General features: G+C 41.1%; 1 protein-coding gene across 4 annotated transcripts in view; it reads right to left on the reverse strand.

Moving 5' to 3' along the window:
- The window catches only part of TSNARE1 (t-SNARE domain containing 1), a 460,905-nt gene that overhangs the window by 382,002 nt on the left and 63,543 nt on the right, over positions 1 to 15,360 (reverse strand). The window lies entirely within an intron of this gene.

The following is a 15,360-nucleotide window of genomic DNA, read 5'->3' on the forward strand; positions in this document are numbered from 1 at the left end:
ATATCAGTGACAACTTTTCCTACAGGAACGAGTTATTTCACCACCAGCTCCTCAAAGAGCATTTGGTGGTCAAAATATTCAAAGTCTTCCCATTAAGGGAGCTTTGATAGCCACATATGGATGGATACCCTCAAAAAAGGTGTTCCTGACATGGTGGGGGTTGGATAAGATGGTCCTTAAGGTCCTTTCCAACCCAAACAATTCAATAATTTTATGCCTGAAAACTCCTGGAGGCCTTTGCATACTTGGGACATGACTTTTCCATGTTTTAACCTCTTCAAGAGTGACCAACAAAGCAAGAGAATTAAAACCCACACATGACAGCACTTCCACCACTGACAAACACACCAAAGACCAGCACTTATTTAGGAAATGTAAAGAAAAATTTTTTCTTAAGGGACTCCTAAGTGGCATCTGCTTGTAGCCTCCTGCTGTCAGTGCTGAAACACCCTTGGAATTATTAAACATTACAGCTGACAAGTCTCCTACCTCAGAAAGGTTGTTCTTTACTCCAGGGAATTTAGTGATAGACTCCATCTTGATACAGAGGAATTGATCAAAGAACTGAAAATTAGTGGCTGCTTGGGTAATCATGACTCATTCACTTAAAAAAAACCCCAAAAACAAAAACAAAAACCCTCAAAAACTATTAAAGAAAAATTAAGTCTAGAACCTTGCTAGTTTAAAAGGCCTGTTTTAAAAAGGTATTTAATTATAAAAAATAGTAGGGTGTAAGAGATGATAAAAATAACAACATGTAGGAATTTCAAAGGTATCCCTTCCTGAATATCCACAATTCTCAGCTAGGGAAGATGGCAGCCCTTCATACAGAGGGTAAAAACTGTATAAAACACTACAAAACTTTATGTTGGCATATGTATTTTGGGAAAAAAAATGAAAACAAATCAACTAGAGAAAAAATCCAGAAAAATTTCCCCCATGCCACCACAAAAAAGTGATAAGACATCTACACCCAAAAAATAAAAACCCAAATAACTAAGAAAAAGAAAAAGGTGGAGGCAAAAATTAATTTTCACAGTGGAGCTGGTACAGGACAGGAGACTGAACTCAGGAACAATTCAGATAAATCGGGAATGTTTGTAAGTTATTTCCACCTTTGGAAAATATTTGAAAAACATTCAAAAACAAAATTTAACTAGAAGTCAGTGGAAATTAATGTCCACCCCATCGGTTGCTCAGGAAAGCCCAAAAATAGCAGCTCAGATGTGATTAAATCCAGCAAGCCTGGGTAACACAAGCACCAAACACTGTGAAAGAGCAGGGCAAGCAGCGCTTTGGCTCATTAGTGCTGATTTGTAACACCATTTGGAGAGAATCAAGGGGATTCCAGAAAAAAAGCTAACGTGGAATCAAAGTGAAAGGGTAAAGCAGGCAATGCTGGGCTCATTAATGGCCTGCCAGCCCAACAACAAATCCAGGGGAAAAAGAGGAAAAAATAAATGAAAGGAAAGACAAAAAAAGAAGAAGAAACAGCTGATGATGGTCTCAATTATTAAAGAAGAATTATTTAATTTTGGGATGCAACAGGCAATTTAACACTTTCTTTCTCACCAGCAAGGAAGGGACAGCTCAGTGCATTGGTTCTCCATCTGTTGGTAACCTCAGCCATGAGAGACAGTTATTAAATATTCAAATCAGCATGGTTTTATGGAAGCTGTGGTTTATTGAACCCTAGGAAATGTTTTCATCCACAAGACCACATCACACTGATGACATGAAACCTGTGGGACAGAATCACCTTGAGTGACCAAAGAAAATGGATGTGTCCCAGAGTTAACAAACCCATCAACCACAAGGTATCAGGCCATAATTAATGAAAGCCTATTCCAGAGGTGGGGTGAGTTTCCAAAACAGTCCAACAGGGGTAGATTAGGCATTGGAATTGTCTGCCCTGTCCAACTCTACTGCCAATTGGATGAAACACCAACAAAGCATCAAAAGAGGATCCAGAGGAAAGAGGGCCTACAAGAGAGATGGAGGAGGACTTTGGACAAGTGCAACAGGACAAGGGGGAATGGCTTCAAACTGAAGGAGGGAAGGTTTTGGATTGGATATTAGGGGGAAATTCTTCCCTGTGAGGGTGGTGAGGCCCTGGCACAGGTTGTCCAGAGAAGCTGTGGCTGCCCCTGGATCCCTGGAAGTGTCCAAGGTCAGGCTGGATGGGGCTTGGAGCAACCTGGGATAGTGGAAGGTGTCCCTGCTGTCCATGGCAGGGAGTTGGAACTGGATGATCCTTGAGGTCCCTTCCAACCCAAACCATTCCGTGATTCTTAGAACTTGTTCCCTTGGCATGCAAAAACTGAAGCCCCTGAAAGAAAGCAGCACCAAGGACAATTTAAGTGGAAAAGTGATGTTCAGCAGAAAATGATGAATTAGGTCACATAAATCCAGGAAAAAAATTTTCTCTTGGCACTGAGGTTCTCAGGGTTTCCAAGGCACCCTCCCTGAATCAATAAGCTCTCATCTGGAGACTTGTCTTGAGCCAGTGGTTGGAGTCCACAACAGTGTCACCAACACCTCAGCTTTGCTGTCTGAGATCCTTAAAAAAAGAATCAAGAATCATCCTCTTCCCCAGAAGCTATTTGCATTCCATTTTTGTTTCTCTCTCTGTAGAAGTGTTTAAATTATACGGATACATCACAGCCTTACTCTTCTCCATTAAATATTAAAAGGAATTTTTTGTTTGTATATGTTCTTTTCTGCTGTTTGATCCTCTTTTTTTTTTTTTTTTAATTTAGAAATAGAATGCAAGGAAACAACCGAGTTCAACTTTGCATTAGTGCTGCTCTGCCTAAATTATTGTATTACAAACATTTATTTCTTGTCTTTGCACAAAATTTTGTTTAATAATGGGAGTTTAAAATATTTTTGATATCTCACCTTGGAGGGTATTTCTTCCAGGAAAGCAGAACTACAAAGAAATATATTTAAGGCAAGAATACCTAAGACCATTAACATTATGTAGTGAAGTAAGTAGAGCACTTGAAGGGAAAAAAAAGAAAATAAATTTAAAAAAAAACCCACACAGTACCCAAAACAAAATATTAGAATAGGAGATTTACATCTACAGATGTAAATCTGTAGAAAACTAAGAAACTAAGAAAATAAGAAAATTTGGAGAGACAGATTTTATTCTAGGTAATGACTTGAAACAGCTCCTGGGTTTCTTCATTACAGGAAGAAGTCTGGGGTATGGAAGGAAGGTGTGGGTTTAATTTCATCTTTATTTCTCACTACCCAAATGCATTTAAAATTGCAATAAATTAATTCTCCTCAAGTCAAGTCTGTTCTGCCCATGAGGGTGATTAGTCAGTGATCTCCCTGTCTGTATCTTGACCCACCAGCTCCCTTATCCCATTTTTTTCCCCTCTCATGTAGCTGGGAAGGGGGGAATGAGCAGCTGGGTGGGTTTGCAGAGGCTGATCCACCCCAGGCAGCAACAGGTGTAAAACACAGCAGCTCAAAAGTGAAATTAGAAAGTTCAGGTCCAACCACATCCAAAGGCTTAGCCCTGTCCCTGTAACTCTTCTCCTGACCTGCTCCTGGCCTCACACATTCATGGAATTCTTTCTTTATCCTGAGATTTGGCACTGCTGTTCTTCCACTTGCTCCACGTTTCCTTACAGGACAGTATTTCCCTCTTGCAGAGCTATTTTCCAACCTATCCTTTCCTCTCTTGCTACACCAAAATATTCAACACATGAGCACCCTTTAAAACATTCCTCCACAATCTGAAATTATTTTTTTTCCCTGTGTTTGCGCAGCCCCTGGGATCCCCAAGTTGCTTATTAAAAAAAAAAATATGGCAAAATGGAGCTACAAAGAATTGGACACCAAAAAAAAAAAAAAAACAACCTGAAAGACTGTAACAGCAGAAACAAGCAGATCTGATAAACAATGAAATTAATTCCACCAATCTGCATTCACCCCAGCTGTGATTTCAGCTATTAATGTGGAAATGATGACTGCTCAGATCTGCCGCGCTGCAAATTGCTCAAGTTCAGATTCACCCACCTTAATAGAAAGCTAATAAGAAAAATGTTATTATTCATCTCTGTTACATTTCCCTGTAAGTGATGATATGGGCCATGGTACAAATGCACTCAAAATCACCACTTTGGATTCTTAAGACATGGACATTTAACAAGTTATTCAAGTGCCATTTTAGCTACAGGACAATGTCCTTTGCTCCAGAGAAGTAAGTCCAGGCATTTTAACTCCAGAATTTCATAAATTTAAAAGAAAGAAATAAGTTTCTTCTCTTCTAGAACATCAAAAAGTTGTCAAATTCCCATTTACTACCTTTTAACTTATTTATGTGACCACAAGGTTTCTCCCAGAGGAATGTCCATGTCCATGCAAAAGTACCAGGAATTACTGAATCCATTCATTCCTCCTCCAATTTTTCCTACTGGTTTTCATTTGCTGGAGGTGTACACATACCTTTTCTCTCCTGGCAATTTATTCTCTCCCTGTTCCAAGATACCACCATCACCTTTTTTTTATTTTTCTGAATCCATATTTCTGTGTAATTTTATGCTTTGATTATTTCTCTAGCATGAGGAAGCACATGATTACAAGCGTGGGTTGTAACACATTTTCCCTATTAAATGTGGTAGCCTACAGTCTGCGGAAACCACTGAAAATTATTACTGGCTACAAGAAGTAAATTTTTGGGTTGGGTTGTTGATTGGTTGGGGAAGGGTGTTTTTGGTGTTTTGGTTTGTTTCTTTGTTTGTTTCTTGCAGACCACCAAAAAAAGCTTCATAACCTGTTTTGATTTCCCTGTCCTCGGCAATCTCCAGATGGGAAAGAGCATTAGGGGACGGTTGGTAAACCCAGCTCATAGCAAACAAAACCTTGCCATTTTCAGCTCAGACTCCACTAAAAATTCTCACTTCTCTGCCACCTGGTACCTTCCAGTCACCTTTTATCAGCTCACTCTCTGCTGAGTAAATGAGTGCAGTGGTTTTAACATCCCCATCAGGAGTTTCATCCATTAACACCAGTCCTCCCAAATTCCTTCTCAAAACAGGATTCCCCAAATCCTCCTCTTACCCACACTGAGCCTCCATACACCACCAGAGCATGACACTCACATCATGGAATAATTTAGGTTGGAAAAGACCTTTATGATCTTCAAGCCAACCATTAACCCAGCATTGCCAGGGCCACCACTAAACCCCATCCCCATGTGCCATATCCACGTGTCTTTAAAATTCCTCCAGGGATGGTGGCTCCACCACTTCCCTGGGCAGCCTCTTCCAAGGCTTTTTATGAAGATTTTTTTCCTAATATCCAATAGAAATGTTTCCTGGCAGAACCTGAGGCTGTTTCCTCTTGTCCTTTTTGCTTGAGGGATGTGTGACACACGGCTCCATCCTATGTCCCTTAAACCAAGAGCCTCTAAGTGCACAGCCTTCTCCATCTACACCTGGTTTCCCAGGGAGGAAAAGAAGAAAGAAAGAGCAAGGGAAACAGAAAATAAAAGCAGGATGGAATCCCCCTGACAATATTTATCTACTCTCCCACTTGGCCTTACAGATATTGTCTCCATCCCAGAGCCACCAACCAGGTCACAGAGCAGAGGAAGGAAAAGGGGATTTTATGATAACTCTGATCATGAAGAAATCACCAAACAACACCGTGTATAGAACAACATTTCAATCAAAATTAATTTAATTGCAGAAGTTCAAATAATTAAGCACATGCAATAAAATTAGTAGTTTTACCATCCTTTAATGCTCTAAAAAAAACCCAAGACAGCACTGTGGAAGTTAAATGTTCAGCTAAAGTGAATGGTTTAAATCTGTAGGAAGGCTTTCAGTTGGATCAAGCACTCCAGAACAGGGGAAGAGAAGGAAAAGGAAAAGGAAAAAGAAAAAAAAGGAAAAAGAAGGAAAAAGAAGGAAAAAGAAAAAGAACAACCTTCCAGTCTCCCCAGGTTGTTACTGCATCATCCCTCTTTCCTCTCTGTCCTTGAAAAAAATCACAAGTTTTAGTCATACTCAATAAATTCATGATTTATAAAACTATCAGCCTTTCTATGTATCATACTCAGTTACCCAGGAAAAAAATCCAACCAACCCACTGTATTTGGTGGGAAGATGCAGTAGCAGTATAATCAAAAAAAGCAAAATCTTGCTATTTCACTTCCATAAGAACTTCTCCAGAACTTCAGACCACCTTTTTACTACTGAACAGCTCCATTTCACAATCTCTGTCTGTCTGCACACGCCTTGGATTCCCAAATGGCCATCCAGAAGCTCAAAAATGTCACGTCTGTTATTAAAAATAACCTCCAAACACTTTTTTCCTTCATTCATTCATAGCAAGAGGTGCTTCTTTCTGGGTGAACTTCCAGCCTGCTTCAGCAAGCAGAACTGACTCACTTCTCCCACAAACCTACTGCATGCCTTTTACATTATTCATACTCCAAGTTGTTATTTCTCTGCATTAGCAAACAAGAACAAAATACCCAGGGTTTCATTTTTATGTCTTTCAATGAGGTGAAAATGCTGTCGATGGATTTCTTCCTCAAGCAAAAACGTTGCTGGACCAACAGCCTGCTGTAATTAAGGTTAGACACCTCAATTAAAAAGAAAATCCAATTTTTGGTGTGTTGTTTCTTTCCGTGACAAAATCACCATTTCTGTATGTGATACGTGAGTTACAGGATGCTGCCAAATAAAATGTAGCACATAAATATAAAATGATAGAGATTATTAAAGGTTATTCTGAGTTAAATAATAAACACACTGCAGCAGGATTTTCTCAGAGGTGTTGGACCAATATGCAAAAGATTGGAGATGGAAAAGAAGTAATTAAAGAGGTAACTCCCATCCATGGCCCAGCTGCTATCCTCCCAGTCTTCTGGGTGTTTTTCATGGCCTGAAGCTTTCACCAGTATTAGTTTGACAAATGGGGAGTGGGAAAAAAAATAGAAAAAAAGCCTTATTTAGGACCTTTTCCATATTAATTAAAAACTTGCTGATGAGACAGAAGAAACAATGCAAGCCATGTTACTGCCCAGAGAGGTTGTGGATGCTTCATCCCTTTAAGTGTTCAAGGACAGGTTGGATGAAGCTCTGAGCAACCTGATTTAATGCCTTCTGCCCATGGCTGGAATTAAATGGTCTTTAAGGTCCTTTCCAACCCAAACCACTCTATGATACCCTATATATAACAAATAAAATGTCTGCAAAAAAGAAATACATAATTTGGTAACTTCCAATTGAACATGTTTGGTTTAATGGTTCGAGAACCAGGTTGATCAGATCCTTGCTCCCCACTCCCCCTCATCCTTGGTCACCTGGGATGCTGCCACAGTGCAAGGGAACATCCCAGCTCTCTTCCTACCCCATTCACTGGCTGCATTTAGAGGGCTCTGCTCTGCAGCTAAAAACAGCAAGGTTAACTGCAAGATTTTACATCCTTTCTCAAAATATGGGTGGGGATGATGCAAAGAGCAATGGGATTCCCTTCCTGTTTCTACCACCTCTTATTTTTCTTTTTTTTTTTTTTTTTTTATTCCAAGTTTCCTTTGCAGCAGAACTTGCATAAATTAAACACTGAGGAAGGGTGGAAGGAGCAGAGAGGGAAATGGAAGGGGTGGGGAAGTGTAATGCAATTATAACACCTAAACCAATCTATTACAGAGCTGCAGGGGACAAGGACAGAGAGATCTTGTTGTGAATAATTCCTGCTGCTCCTGAGGGCTTCACCAGCTCAGCTCCAGCCTCCAACACCTCCAGCACCAGGAGCAGGAGCTCCCTGTGCTGAGCATCCATCTGACTGGGCAATGGAAAGATGTCCTGCTCCCCCTGGCCAAGAGTGATGCAGGTGAAGCAGAGCTAGGCTTTAATCGGAGAAGAACTGATAAACACATCAAGGTGAGTTTTGCAGGATTTAGGGCTGGCTGGATGCTGGTGTCACTCAAAATATGTGACCAAAAGCAAGGCTGTGTAAAACGTATTTACCAATTGCATTTGCCCCTCCTCTGAGTCACAGAAATTAACTTTTCCTTTCAAAAAAAAAAAAAAAAACTGGCAGGAAAAAATTGAATGCCAGAAGGAGATGGGAAGTTCCAGGTGTTTTTCCTGGAACTTCATGGGAAGAACCACCATGATCTCAGGGTGGATGTGGAGCACTGACATTGTAGAAAGGAGTGGGGAAATTACAAATCGAATTCAGATTTTCATTGCAGAAAAAAAGAAGGGGGAGGGATGAAATCCTTGACTGTGTGCCACCATGTCACTTCCAGAGAGAGGCTTTTCTGACTGCCACTGTACTTCACCTGGCAGCTTTAAAGGTTATGGCTGAAGAGGCTCTTCCAGCAAAGCCTTCAATCAGCTCTGAGTGAAATAAAAACACACACCAAACAAATCAACAACAAAAGCAAAGCAAGGGCAAAATTTCTGAGCAAATATCCCCAAGGGCTGCTGCCTTGCTTTGGAAACTTCCTGCCACCCTGCCTCCTGCAACACTCTCCCAAATTCATTTAGTAGTGGGATCATGCATAGCAACACCAAGGTTCAGTAAACAGCAAAGCACATCCTACCACAAGGTCAAGAGCAACCTAGAACTGCAATTCCTGTCTGTCCAGCCAGGCAACACAAGTGTGCAGCATCACTCTCATTTCCAGGCAAAATGTTTCCATTTTCAGATTTCTGCTACCGGCAGTGAAGCGCTCACAAATAATGGATCATGATATGAGCTCAGAGAAATTTTTAGAGGAAGCAATTGAGGATAACCAAGTTCAAAAAAGGCTTAAAGAAAAATCCTGCCAATTCACACTCGGGAAAACAACAAATAAACCATAAATTAATAAAGTACACCCAGCCAATCATACACAGTACTTGTCCCTATTTTGACTTGAACAATAAAGTCCTGAGAGCTCATGATGTTGTCCTCCAGCAATCACCATCATCTTGCTGGTGTCTAAATTGGAAAGAAGGCTCAGGGGAGACTTTATTGCTCTCTAGAACTACCTGAAAGGAGGCTGTAGTGAACTGGGGGTCAGCCTTTTTTTCCAGGCTTCCAGTGACAGGAAAGGGGTACTGGCCTTAAGTCATGCCAGAGGAGGTTCAGGTTGGATAAAAGGAAAATTTCCTCACTGAAGAGTGGTAAACCATTGGAACAGAGAAGCAGCAGAGTCATCATACCTGGAAGTGTTCAAAAAATGAGCAGATGTGCCACTTTACCATATGGTTTAGGGGGTGTGGTGGTGTTTGTTCAAAGGTTGGACTTTGACAATCTTAAAGGTCTTTTCCAACCTTAAAGATTCCATGATTCTATCATTCCATCTCAAGACACTCCTCCCTGTATATGATTTACCCCATGGGCCATTCAGCAGCTTCACCAGGTGAGAACAGCTGTGGTGCCATCACAGCTGATGGTTACAAAACTGCCCACAGGCAGCAGAAACCAAGCTGGAATCTCCTTGAGAGAAAAGCTGATGTCCACAGGCACCACCCAGCTGGAAAGTCATGGCAATCAGAGGACACACGCTTGGCCTCAGTCCTATTTCCATCAGAAATATTTTGACTTGCAGTGGGTGCCCTGAAGTTGAGATAATTTTCCCACCAAGGCAGCAGTTACACCACCAAAAAAGCACAAACTGAAAATAGAAAAAGCTTGTTTTCTATTTTTCTTCCTCAAGCTGAGTCCCACTTGGATTTAATCCCTGGGGTAACAAGGACATTGATGCAATAGGAACACCCAAAACCAGACCATCAGATTCCTTATTCCCTAAAGAGTCAATAAATGCCACATTGACTTTTAAGCTGAAACCATTTGTTTTGGTTGTTCACTGGGGCTCTGCATGTGTGTGTGTGTGCTGGTGGGGGTGGGATAACCATAAAAACATCCCACATGGAAACAGCATTAGCACGTTCCTTTTGTAGACATTTTTCTCCTTCTGTCAAGGAACTATTTCACAGAATAACCCCTCACGTGCACCACCCAGCACAAAAAATATAAATACATTGGTCTACAACTACAAGAGCAGAAGGTGAATAGTATCAGGTAGTTTAAATCATGCATTCCTTGCTTGATTCCACTGGTTGCAACCTTTGATGGAGTCAAGCACCTTATTTAGGGTATCTGCTTTGGAATAAAAGGAATCATTTTCCAGACAATAGAGGGGCTAAGAGCTAGATGCACTTTAATCCTTTCTGCTGTGGAGAACAGCTGGTTATGTTCCAGTAAACTGTTTTACTTATTTCCCATTTTTATATTTATCTACTTGTAGATATTATTAAAAAAAAAAAAAAAAAAAAAAAAAAAAAAAAAAAAGGGCACAAGGCAAAGGGGTGGTGGAATAGCAGGTGAAGGGCTCAAGAGCTGCATCTCTCAAAGCCCGTCCATTATCAATCTGATCTCCTCAGCAGAAATCATCTCATTTCCAAGTGGGAAACAAAATCTTTCCCATAAGCACATGAACACCCACAGACCCAGGATCACATTTTGAATACAAGTGAAATTTTAGTCCACAGAAAGCCACAGAAATGCTCCAAGGGCTGGAGCCCTCCTGCTCTGAAGCCAGGCTGGGAGAGCTGGGGCTGCTCAGCCTGGAGAAGGGAAGGTTCTGGTGAAATCCTTTAGACTCTTATAGACTCTTCCAGTGCCTAAAGCAGCTCCAAGAGAGCTGGAGAGGCGCTTTGGACAAGGGGTGGAGTGACAGGACAAGGGGGAATGGCTTCAAACTGACAGAGGGGAGATTTAGATCGGATATTAGAAAGAAATTGTGTATTTCTTTTTGAGAGGGTGGTGAGACCCTGGCACAGGTTGTCCAGAGAAGCTGTGGCTGCCCCTGGATCCCTGGAAGTGTCCAAGGCCAGGTTGGATGGAGCTTTGAACAGCCTGGTCCGCTGGAAGGTGTCCCAGCCATGGCAGGGGGTGGAACTGGATGGTGTTTAAGATCCCACCCAACCCAAACTGCTCTGTGATTCCACAATTTTTTGCAGGATGAGAACATTCTGGGGAGCTGAGAGCAGCATCTGTTTGCAGTAAAGCCTCACAGCCTGCCCTCGAGGTTTATTTGCATTCTGTCACACCAAAACTGCCAAAACAGCACGTGCTTAGCTGGAGGAAAAAGCCTTTTGTATTACAAACTTAAAAAATAAATATATTATAATTAAAATATATTATAGTCAGCCACCAAACCCACATCCCTCCTGACAGACATCCCTGCTCTAAAAAAGAGAAACAACTCAAAGGGACTCTCTCAGCCTCCCCCTTTCCCCAAGCACAAAGTGGATGCTATTTAAATCCAGTGACAATCTGCAGCACACAAAGGACAGAGAAATTGAATTTTGTGGAGAAATGACGTAATATGGTGAAAAATAATAATCAAAGGCTGAATTGTGCTATTTCCAACAGGCAGCTCAGCATCCATAGCTGCGTTCCTTAGCTGTGGTCTCCTACAGGAGCATCCTGTCAAAAAGTAACATTGACTTTCCACAACCCATATATAGCAGTGACATTTTTATTCTGCTAATTGATTAAAAAAAGAGGTAAAAATAGAAGCAACTTTTGAACTACCTAAGAGCAGTAGCTTTTTGGCATGGAATGATGTTATTTGAGATGAGTGCAGAGTCTTTTAAACAGCACATTTGCCATGGACAAAGCTCTCTGCAGGCACCTTCTCTTGCCTGCAAGGATGATAATTATTTTCAGAGGAATAAATCCTAACTTGTAGTTTGCAGCATCTCTTTCAGCCCTTCGAAACAGCATGATCTGAATTCTTTTCAGTGCAGCACTGCTGACCTTCACACATATAATATTACATTTATTAAACATCCCTTCTAGCCTTGTTGTTGAGATCTACTACTCTGGACAACTTTTCTTGTCCAAAACTGTAACTCCACACCACAGAAGGAGAGGACTGTGGGTAGTACCAACCTCAAAAGAGTCTGATACTTCTATTTTTTTATTTTCACGCGTTAATTTTCAAATCAGGTTAGGAATAACTGGAAACTTCTTAATTTACACTGCTGGCAGCTCCCACTCCAAAAGGAAGTACAACTCTGTGGCAGAGAAAAGCAAACTTCGCTAGATTTAGTTATTTGCCATTTAATTCATGAACAGAGTTGTAGCTGTTTACAACCCTGTAACTCTCTGAAGCTTTTTGATATTGAGGAAAAAGGGGAGAAGACCAACTTTAATGCACACATCCAAACAAAGCACATTTTAATGCTTAACAGGGACATTTTGATGCATCGGTAGATGTCACACCTTTGGAATCCACAGTAAATACAAGCTGTGGGAATCAACACATCATCACTGCTTCTAGGAGCAGCAGAAATGGACCAAAAATGGATTAGATGTTGATATCTTTTGGCTGGAAAATAAAGCAGATTGCTTCCCAGGAAGGCACTCAGAGCCCAACTTCCCAACCTTGCTGCAAGCAGTGGCACAGAGTTATTTACAGGCACCAGCGGCCTACACCAAAATTTACTGAAAGCACTCAGTGCTTTCTCCTTCATTTCCAATTCCTTCTGCTCAGCATTTTCCTGCCCATACTCTGTGGAGGACTTTGCCTTTTACTGAGGACATCACAACCCTGTTTTATTTTTGTCAAACATGACATTTTAAAGGCATCATGGACTCCAAGGGACTTCCACACAGCTCCTCTAGATCACATCCCAAGTTCAGTCAGAGAAGAGTGGCGGTATCCAAACGTATAAATCCTCTCTGGCTGCCAGATTTGGAGTCAGACACTTCACAGACAGTGAGAGATGGGTGGGCTGATTGCACAACCCGTATTCTAAATTCACCTGAACACCTCCATCTAACAAAATCTCTGTTATCACAAAACCATGGGACCCTTAGAAATGCTCTTGGCATTCCTTCTCCAGGGTAAACTGGGTGGTTTGTAGCATTTAGTGGGTGGAAAAGGACAGAATGAGAGTAGAGCCACAGAAGTAGATGATATTGTGGATGGCTCTTATAGAAAGCCATCAAATGTTCTACAAAACGTCATAAAAGGAGCTTAAAATGGGATACAATCACCCAAATCTGCTACAAAAATCAGCCTAAACTGCCGCAAATTGCCTGGAAGCTTTTCTGTCTGCCTAGTCAAGGACCACTCAAAACTACTCCTAAAAACACCATGTATTTTGCTTAACCAAATGCCAAATACACCAAAAATGCTGTTTTCCAGTTGCTCATCCCAGAGACCAGTGCAGAGTGCACCACAGATCTCATCTTTCAATAAACCAAAGCCCCCCTTCACACATCCATTAGGATTAAAAAACATTCAGGGATCACAGAAGCTGCAGGGATCCAAGAGAAATTCAGGAATATTGACCCTTCTGGGATGGTACCTGCCACTGGAACGTTATTTTCCAATATTTCACTTGTGATCTCCAAGGAAAGGCAATTACTGGTTTATTTCATGTATAGAGAGAGAGGAACACCTGATTTTAGCTCAGACAACTCAAAGGATGACCAGGTCTGATGGGAGGTGTCCCTGACCATGGCAGGGAGGTTGGAATGACAAGACCTTGAAGGTCTCTTCCAACCCAAACAATTCCATGATTCTGTGACAAGAGCACTTCAAGGTGTGAACGTGAGGGAAGCAGAAAGCTTCTAGGTAAACCCTCCAAAATTATTTTTGGAACACTTTGTTAAAGGCAATGAATTCAATTTCAATGAATTCAATGAATTCAATAAGAGCATAACAGGGACTGATGGTTTTTTGCCTCCCACTCTTGGATCTACCTCGCCTGGGAAACTCTAAGAACTCAAAAAAATAATTTTAAAATGCTAAGCTAATAATGGTATTGTAAAATAAAAAATAATTGTAAAATGCTAAACTAAAACACAAGAAAAGGTCAAGTTGAATCACTGCATTGGAGATAAATTTTCACATTCATCTTCCCACTGTGTGCAGTTCTGAGCTTTCCTGGAGATGCAGATGAAGGGATTTTGGAAAGGACAAAAATGAGAGTAGTGAGGCACTGGAAGGGTTGACCAGAGAATTTTTGGCTGCTCAGTGCCTGGATTTGTTCAAGGCCAGGTTGGATGGGGCTTGGAGCAACCTGGTCTAGTGGAAGGTGTCCCTGCCCGTTGCAGGGGGTTGGAATGAGATGAGCTTTAAGGTATTTTCCAACTCAAACCATTCTATGGGAGGAAGGAAAGCTCAACATGGAAGTTTGGGATGAGCAATGCTGGCAGATCTCTCTCAGCATCCCAGAAGTGGTTTTGTAGCTGTATAGGGAAAGGAGGGGGAGGTTCAGAACTGCAAAGTGAAGAGGAAAAGTCAGCAACTTCTCCACAGCCAGAACCACTTGCGAGCAACAAAAAAAATTGGTTACAGAAAAACCTAAAGGCTCAGACTCTATTTTATAAATGAGAATAACACTGACCTACTTTCCAGCCCACTTGCAAAGCTGCTGGAGATGCCACAATGAAAGGCACTACAGAAACCTAAACACCGCCTCAGATACACAGCAATAAGGTTATCACTGAAATGCAGCAAGGCACTTTCTACAGTGAAGGTAACAGATAACGGATCAAATAATACAGAGAGCTGGAAAATACTTTTTTTTTTTTTTTTGAAAATAAGTTTCTAAAAACTATTCAGGACATACTCCTGCAAATGGTGCCTCACATCTTTTAATAATCACAAAAAGCAAAAGGAACTTCTTTACGTGGCAAGGTTCTTCTCTGGAAGAACCCCAAGAGATAACCTGCATGGAGCTCAAATTATTAGCTTAAAATAAAAGGAGAAGCTGATCCAGCCAGGACTCACATCCATATGGGATAAGGAATTAATCAAGTCTTGATTGATTCAAAGGAAGCCCTCTGTGGTAAAATGGAGGAATGTAAAAGAACAGAAATTTCCTTGGGGGAGAGAAGCAGAGGTCTTGCACACTGCACAATATATGTAGCTTTTCTAGGGGAAAAAGCAAAGTTGGGCTGTTGAGTTTTTTAGAAATAACTTGGTTTCTTGCTTGCATTCGTACAGCCATGCAAATGAAGCTCAAGCCTCCACCAAGATGTACATTAAAAATATTATTTCTTTTCAAAATGCTGAATTTGCCCTTACCATTTATAGAGACAAGTTTTCAAATCTTATGCTGCAGCAGTTCCTCCCCACATTCCCACTGGCTATGAAAAGATATTCTTTCCTCCAAAATGGGAAAAGAAAGTCAATCTTTGCAGGATGGGGGCTTTGGTAAGCAGAATGGGAGTGTGTCTGCACAGATTACCAAAAAAAAAAAAAATTAGAAAAAAAATTGAGATAAAGATAGCAGGCCCATCAAAAAAGCTTTCAAAATGTGAAAAATAACCATCAGCTCTTGATTTCAAGAGTTCCATTGCACCAATCAG

Source organism: Molothrus aeneus, chromosome 1 (genome assembly GCF_037042795.1).
Source record: "Molothrus aeneus isolate 106 chromosome 1, BPBGC_Maene_1.0, whole genome shotgun sequence".
NCBI lineage: Eukaryota > Metazoa > Chordata > Aves > Passeriformes > Icteridae > Molothrus > Molothrus aeneus.